This window comes from Camponotus vicinus, unplaced genomic scaffold, assembly GCF_025532165.1.
Source record: "Camponotus vicinus isolate PSW18456_S1 unplaced genomic scaffold, iyCamVici1.0 SCAF_7, whole genome shotgun sequence".
NCBI lineage: Eukaryota > Metazoa > Arthropoda > Insecta > Hymenoptera > Formicidae > Camponotus > Camponotus vicinus.
This window is the reverse complement of record NW_028141979.1, coordinates 12,356,127-12,365,344: the sequence shown is the minus strand read 5'-3', so window position 1 is coordinate 12,365,344 and position 9,218 is coordinate 12,356,127. Positions and strand designations below refer to the sequence as shown.

The 9,218-nt window shown below is 34.7% G+C and overlaps 1 pseudogene; it reads right to left on the bottom strand.

The window, feature by feature from the left end:
• Positions 1-8,546: 8,546 nt before the first annotated feature.
• On the bottom strand, positions 8,547-9,218 carry LOC145974164 (uncharacterized; annotated as a pseudogene).

Genomic DNA, 9,218 nt, shown 5'->3' with positions numbered 1-9,218 from the left:
AAGGAAAGCGAAAGCAGTTGACGACGAGAAGAATCAAATCAATCTCGGTTTGTAACTAAAATTCGTTGGGCAGTAGAATCTGTTCATGGCGTATTAAAACAAAAGTATCATCTTCTAGATCACAAACTTGATAATAAGTTGTTGCCTAACGTTGGACTTTATTTCAGGATAGCGTCTTTTTTAAATAATACTTTTGGAAAAAGACTTGACTCCGATGTAGACACTTTTGACGAAGTTGTTCAAAGGATGCATACTCGAAAAAGTGTCGAAAATACTTTAGCTACTGAAGCTGAAGAAAAAGGTTGGTTTCGACGAAAACTTCCTTTCCAAAGTATTACATCTAAGGACTTATTAGATTTTCCGGAATTGACAGAAAGAGATTTGAAAATATTTTTCACAGGATCTTACCAACTGTCACAATCGGTATCATATTTGGCGGAAATGATCGATAAAAACGGAGAACTCAATATCAAATTCGTAAAAAATGAGAAAAATGTGCTTAAAGTTGAAGTTCAGTCTCGACACGTTTCTCGCACAAAATACCGGTGTTTTTTAAGGTATACACCTAACAGCACAGGAATTTCTGGAGTAACACATTACGCATGTGAATGCGCTAATGGGCTACGAACAATTGGATGCTGCTGTCATATTGCCGCAATTATATATTATTTATCTCATGCAAGATATTTAGCGAAAATTTTGAAACCAGCAGAAATACTGAGCGATCTGTTTAAGAAAACAAATAACATTCCAGTAATAGACAGTGATAGTGAAGAAGATTAAATAAATCGTAGGGTACTACTACTTAGGTGTAGTGAGAGGCAAGGGGACTCACATTCAAAAAGCACCCCGATTTTACGGAAACATAGTGAGAGGCGAGGGGACTCACGTTAAAAAAGCCACCCCAATAAGGAGTTTAAAACCGTACTGTAACCTCCACGTGGTAAACTCTGAAAACTATAAAAATTAAAAAGTATACATATTATAGGCTAATTGCAGACGTACATATGTGCTATTAAAGTCACATTGAATACCCGCAACGCGGAATGGCATTGCACTGTGCTTAAGCCGGAGTGACGCGACGCTTATGATTTTCGTATTTTTAACTATGTTCCACCATTTTAAAAAATTTGAAAAAAATGCATGTCATAGTGGACACTTAAGAGAAATTTTCGTAAAAATTTCAAAATGGTACCTCTAAAATATCACCCTCAAAAAAAATATTCAAATATTCAAAAATTCAAAATTTTTTTTTGGTTTTTTTGGCAAACATTTTGGAAATTTTTTTTGTTAATTAGTTTTATTAGTCTACATAACATATATATTTTTCATCAAAATCGGTCAAGTGGTTTTCGAGAAAAATACATTTTCTGATTTTACTTTCTCCCTCCATAACTCCTAAAAAAATGAATTTTTTAAAATAATATTTGGTGGAAAGTTTTATCATATTGGTACTAACTTGTGACATTAATGTCAGCTCTGTATGATCAAGGGCAGATTTTACATGCTTACTCGGCTAGGCCCTTTAATATTGAGACTAGTAAGAATTACAGGCATCAATTATTTTATTCATATGCTTTGTAAAATCAGCCGTTGCTTCCCATGTGCTTGTCTGTAATTGTCTTCCAAAACCAGCTGTTCTCATTGCGGCTGCAAATTTATTGCTAAATAATTGGAAAGCTCTTTTTACATTCATTGCTTCAAAAGCATTTGGTCGAATATGCGCTTCTGTTATGTGTGATAACAAATTTGAACCTCCTTTCGTGGAATCATCAATAGACCATGTCAATTCAAAATCAGCATATGATGCAATTATTTTTCCATCACAATACAAATATCTATATTTTCTTAGCAAACTTGCCAATCTTTTTACTAAATGCGGAAAATCATACGATGCATAATACTTTTTTTCATTATATATAAAGAATGGCTTATACGGATGCACGCCAAGTTGACCATAAACGCTCTGATTACATGTTCCTTGATCACATGTTACGAGTCGCACATCAGCACCTGTTTTGATCAGTCTATTTAAACATTCTTTTAATAAAATTACTATTTCTTCCTCTTTCATGCATTTTCCTGGAAGAAAATTTGCTAGTGGTTGACGCCATGGATGCCGCACATTTATGCTATCTAAGCAAAATACAAATACACATTTTGCTCTTTCATATTTTCTTCTTAAAGGTCCTAAATCAACGAGCCCTTTTATTTGATCAAGTTTTAATGAATATTCTTCGTATGATTTTATAGACATTTCGTCCCATTTTAACGCACATACTCGTTCTTCTGCTCTCTGGAGGTATCTCTGATATTTTTCTTGTAATTTATTAAATATAAAATCACAAAATCCTGGCATTCTTCGTGCCATCTTCTAATAGTTCTTTTTGCAGGAAAATTACAACCTGTCTTTCGCAAGCGACGCAGTGCAGCCGCTGAATAATAAAAAAATTGTTTTGCAAGTTTTTTCTTCTGCTGTATATGATGCATGTGGCACATGTAATTGTACATAAATTGATCATTGCTTTTGCAACAGAATGCAATTCTTCGATTAAATCTTGTATAATTTTTTTTTGTTTTTTTTTACTTGATCGTTTTTTATATACTTGTCTAGCCTTTAGTCGAAATTTTAACCGTTTTATAATTCGACGCAAACAAATATTTTCACGTTTTAAAGAATTAATTAGAACATCAGAATGAATTATGTCTTTTTCGTTACTTTTTTTATCTTTTAATACATGTTTCTCTCTCTCATTTGATGCAGAGATATTTATTGCAGGTTCTAAATGTACCCATTCCATTATATCTTCTTGTTCTAATGAAGTATTAAAACTTAATCGTGGAGGAGGATAAGTTCATAATGGAAACTCTTGAAATAATTGTTGATCTATTTCCAGTTGTTCAGAAGATTCTAATGACGTTTCTGCTGTTGTACTATTATATATATTTTGATTTTCTTCTCTTTTTTCTTCTTGATATATGTTTTCTGTTGTTTGTATTCTTGTTGTCGTTTTTTGTAAATTATTCGAATCAGTAAATGGAATGGGCACTACATCGCACTTTAATTTCTTTTTTATCTTCTTCTTTAAAACTGCTTATATTAAAATGATCCGCACATAAACCGGCACGACTAATCAATTGATGTAAAGAAAAAACATAGTTGTTTCTAAGAAAAAATATGTAATTGTTAATTGCAATTTACATATTTTTTTCGAAACAATTATGTGTTTTCTTTACACCAATTGATTCCTCTCGTTATTTTGTGCATAAAAGTATTAAGGTAAGAAAATCGAAAAATGAATATTTTACTAGATATTTTATGATTTATGTAAAATTGAGAAATTATTTCAAGCCTCATAACTCGAAAAGTACTTAATGAAAACTAACTTAATTATAGTGTTTTGGAAAGCTCCCGAGATGAGCTGCAGGAGTATGTAATAAAAAGTAGGTGATTCCATTTAAAAAATTGACGGTGACCTTCACGTGACCTTCAAATAACTCTTCAATGTCAAACCGATATCGCCATGTAATGCGTTACTTGAAACCTTACAACTTTTGTCTGAAATATTTTGGTCTGCCGCGCTCAGTTTTTGAGATATTCGGCTGATACGGGTGGTCTGCGACACCCTGTATATATACAGCCGAATATCTCAAAAACTGAGCGCGGCAGACAAAAATATTTCAGACAAAAGTTGTAAGGTTTCAAGGAACGCATTACTTGGCGATATCAGTATAACCTTGAAGAGTGTTGTCAAGGTCACGTAAAGGTCACCTTGAATTCTGTAAATGGAAACCCCAATTTTTTATTGCATATTCTTGTAGCTTATCTCGAGAGCTTTCCAAAATACTATAATTAAGTTAGTTTTCATTAAGTACTTTCCGAGTTATGAGGCTTGAAATCGTTTCTTAATTTTACAGAAACCGTAAAGTATCTTGTAAAATATTCATTTTTCGATTACCTCACCTTAATACTTTTATGTACAAAATAATGAGTGAAATCAATTGGTATAAAGAAAACACATAGTTGTTTCAAAGAAAAAATATGTAATTTGCAATTAACAATTACATATTTTTTCTTCCGATCCAAAGAAATGGTTTTTTATGTTGCGATTGATAGGAGCAATTATAGCGATTGAAGCGATTATAGCGTAATATGACAACGCTTTTTATATACTGGGGGTCAATCGTGAATCTTTTCACGTGAATTTGATTTTACCTATTTATCATATAATTTTTTCCCCTAGAGTAAAATCGTGAAAAGCGAAATCTTTTTGCTATATTTGTAGTAATTAAAAATTAAATTAATAAAATTCGGTTATTTAATGTTTATAATGCATAATATTCTGTTATTACTTTTTATCCTTTTTATATTTCACAAATAAAATTTTTTTTGTATTAATGCAATTTTGAATAATTATGTAACCGTACAAAATAAAACTTACTATTTAAGTACGGAATGAGCATGCGCTATTTTTCACATTTTAGCCATCAAGCGCTTTGACTAAAAAGTGAAAAATAATAATGCATGCGTATTTCTTTGTATGTATGAAATATTTAGTGATTTTTGGTTAGTTTCACGTATGTCACAGTATGTGATGAAGTAAGTGTATTCTCTTTTAAAATATAATTCATGGTTATCATATAAATGTTTCTTTGCACGTGAGAAAATAATTTATATATTATTATAATATTTTTTAACATTTTATTGAAATTATGCATATAATGTATAATGAATACAACACAAAAACAAAAGAAAATGATGCTACAATGGATGAAATTACATCCCGAAGTATCTAGAGGAAGATTATGTAGAAAAGATGAAAGTCGAAAAGAAATGGTATGTATTGTTTATAAATTTTAAGAAAATATATACAATTGTTTTATATTTCCTAACAATACATATGTATAAGACATCTAGAAGACAGAGGATGTTTTATGTCCTCTGGATAATCTTTGGATGTTTTCTGGACATGTGTGCTATTAGGGTTAATTATTATTTCTAATAAATATTTATATTAATTTTATAATTTTAGAAGCAGTTATTAGAAGATTTAGCAGACACAATAAACGCAGCCAATGTTGGTCCTACAAAAAGTGGTTCTGAATGGTTAAAGGTTTGATTATATATATATATATGTATATTATATATACATATATATATATATTGTGACGTGACACTTGACGGTCCGTCACAAGGATCGCGGGATCTGACCGAGAATAGTCATGGGCCCTCGTTCTCCCCGGATTTAGGGAGAGAGCGGCTATTGGAGGCGAGATTAAACTCGCCTCCCTTGCGTAAAAATTTATGTATTAGCGTGATAAGATTAGGTTTCAGCGCGGACGTGATGGGAAACGCCCACTGGCGGGATCTCATCCGGTGGCTCAACTTGAGGAAGAAGTCCAGGATACAAGGAGACGGGCGAGCGGAGGCGCCGACTAAAAGGAACACGCCAAGCTAAGTATTATTATCTAATTTCGTCAATAGTAAAGTCCACTTAAGACTATCGCTGCCGCCCCTGTGAACATTCATATGCCCAGCAGGTGCGGGGAACAATTGCGGGGAAGGCCAACCAGCGGATAAATTAACACTGGGACCCCGAGTCGGAGCCCCCTCGGCCGGAACAGCGCTAAAGAAGAACATTATAAATAACGGCGAGTGGCTGCCGAAAATATCCCTCTTGACGGGCCTCAACGAGAGGAATTAGGAAAAATCCAAGAGAAAACGGGGTGCGACAGGCACATGTACGGCCCTGAAGGCCGCAGGATAAGATGGACCACACGACGATCCTAAGGGTTGCGGAAGCGCCACAAGTGGCCTAGTTACGCGTTAATTCGTCGGCGTGATTCCGACGGGTCTTCCGCTCGCCACTGTTCGGCGGACCGGCGAAGGGAACGACAGCCCAAAAGTATCGATCCGACAAGTGGATGCCGAGAGCACGGAGAACCGCAAGGAGTCACCGGTGAGACAAGCGTCGACCCCATCTGGCGGTTTTTGTTAAATAATTCAGGTAGAATTAGCTCGAACAATGTCTGTGCCGTATAGCTGCCGTCATTAACTTCATTGTGAGGTCCTTTTTCTTGCGCCCTCGATATTGGCGTCTTAAAGTACGACAGCCGGCCGAAAGACTTTGTTCGAGCTTTCGTAAAATTAAGTGCCCTCTCTCCCAATTGCGCGCCGACAGTCACTTTAAGTGTTTGTTTGTACAATTATTACGGCTGGCTGTAAATGTTGTCCGTTAAGAGTATTGTAACCGAGCTCATACACACAAGGCGATCTCGATATTCGATAGCGGGCAATTGCGTTGCGGCGTCGATTCGTATACGTCCGAGTCTCGCATTCCGTGTATTATATTATAGTGAGTACTTGTTCGCGTTTGATTTAGTGTGTCTTTTATTAATTAATCAAGTCGTATCTAAATTCTTTTCGTTAATGTGGAACATACTGGTAATTGGTAATCGAAAATCAATGTGTAAAGAATTCATTCATTCCGCGTCCGACTATTTATTCAAATCTTATAATTCGCTCTCTCCTTTCACGCAGGGTAAATAAAATTAACAGGGCGAGTAGCGCGGTAATCATTATTAAAAATTTGTTTAAATTCCTAGCTGTCGAGACTCCGACAAGCCTCGCATAGCGCGGAATTCCAAAAACTCCCTCAACGCTTTTTGTCAACGCATGGCGCGCGATACCGCGATGCTCGTGCCCGCACACCGGCCCGTTGCTGCCGGTGATAAAATAAAACCAATTGTATAATTTTTCTTCTCCAACCGCCCGCGTCGGTCTGCTATCAAACATTAATGTTCTTAATTATCCATGTCAAATATACTTCTGCTTTTGTCATTTTAATAATTTGTATTATTTTCAGCGACCTTGCATTCTCGATCCTTCCTAATTAATTAAGAATTAAACGGACCGCCCCTCTACCAATTTTGATACGGGGCTAGCCGAGTGTCCGTCGCGATAGCTTTGAGATTCTTTCGCTTTCTTTTAAATGTCGTATATCGTCAAAAGATTTTATTAGAGCGGTGCGTATTCCCGCACCTGGCGCCCATGCAAATTTAGAGTGGAAGTTTGAAAAGAAATCGCGCCGAAGGTGTGCCGTGGGCCAAAATCACCGGCCACAATTATCAGCCCAATATATAAAAAAGAGACGGTCACAATATATATATATATATATATTAGCATTATATATAAATGTTTTATATAATATTAATATTAAAAACTATTATATAATATTAATATTATAAAATATATGGTTTATATTAATATTATTAACTTTTAATTTCTATGTCTTATAGTACTCAGTAAACACAAAGCAACAGTAATATAACATTAATATAATTTTCCCACTCAACAATATAACTGCAATGTAACATGCCTTATACATAACAGTTGTATTGTTAAGTAAAAAATTATAACATTAGTGTTATATTACTTTGTTATATTGTTGTTACTTTGTGTTTACTGGAGTATGAAGAAGTGAGTATTTATATTTAATTAAAGTGTTTTAAAATAAATATTTTAATATATTTTGCACTTATAGACATGGAAAAATTGGAAAATGTACGTCCTTAAAAAAGAAACCAAACGACGAAATCATGGTTTAGGAACAGGTGGAGGATCACCAATAAAGATACCTTTCTCCTCCTTAGAGGAAGAATTATTGAATTTTATAATTCCAGAAGAAGCAGGTTTAGAAAATGTACCGCAAGGAGGAATAGATTTATGTGAAAATATTATCGAAACAGATCCGAATGATATGCAAACAATTGCACAAAATTTTGAGGAGAATGAAAGTAAATTGCCATACAAAAGATTCTGTCAAAACGATAAGTTTTTAAAAACTAAAACAGGTATAGATTTATAATATCAGACTTATTATTATATTTTACAATTAATATAGATGGCCCAAAAATAGGGTCGAAACGTTCGCAAACTTTTTATTGTAATTTGTTCCATACTTATTTGTTTGTATAATAAATAACTGTGTTATAAGATCGACACTTGACTCGTATTGCCATTAAAACTGATTTGTTTAATTTTATATTTCGAGTCTTATATTTTTAATAATTTACAATTAATGTTATAATTATTATTATAATTTAATTAAAAAGTCGAAATATTAATAAATTCTATAAATCAAGCTTTAATCTTAAATTAATTTTTATTTTTTTAATATTTTTTATTTCAGGATTAAAAACACAATTATTATCGCCTGAGACAATTCGTACCCAAGAAGACACACAAAAATCAAGTACACAATCATTATCACAAGATGTTGAGGTGTTAATGGAACTGGGCGGAGAGAACACCTTGTTATTGCACTGATAACTAGCTATGATATACAAACTTTATTGCATAGGTAATTACAAAAGAAAAATAATGTTAACGCGCGTAAGAATACATAACTCAACACAAGAGAGAGAGTCACGAAGAATAGCGTAGTATGTAGAAAGGAAAAAGTTGAGTCCAAAAAGATATATCGACGGTGGCGCTGAAGGCGCTAAGTATAAAGTAGAGTTCTGATAATGTGAAAGTTGCAACTCTAACACTCTCCCTCAAATTTCACATTTGTATCAGAGTCGATGATTGGTCCGATACCGATGATTGTTCTGCAACTCTCATGCTTCGTTGGATTGAGTGCTTTAGTTAGCATGTCCGCAGGCATATAATCGATAGGAAGATACTTGATGTCGATTAAATCGTTAGCCAAAACATCTCTGATAAAGTGATGTCGAATGTCGATGTGCTTCGACCTAGAGTGATGGACTTGATTCCTTGTTAAGTGAGCGGTACCCTGATTGTCGTTGAACAATGTGATTGGTGTGGGAATGTCACATCCCAGTTCTTTCAGGAATTGATTCAAATGCAGTGCCTCTTTCGTCGTGTCGGTGAGACCGAGATACTCGGCCTCCGTAGATAGAGCGACGGTACGTTGCCTTCTAGATGCCCAGGATATCGCTGCACCTGAGAGTGTAAAAACTAGTCCGGTATAGGATCTTCTATCGTCGATTGAACTACCCCAATTGGCATCAACATAGCCCACGAGGTTATCTGGCTTCCTGATGTACGTAAGACCAAGATCCGCGGTAGACTTCAAATACTTGAGTACCCTTTTGGCCGCCGACCAGTGTGAGTTGTCGAAATAGTCGTTAAACTGACAAAGAACACTCACGGCGTGAGCAATATCCGGTCGTGTACCTATTGCCAGGTACAT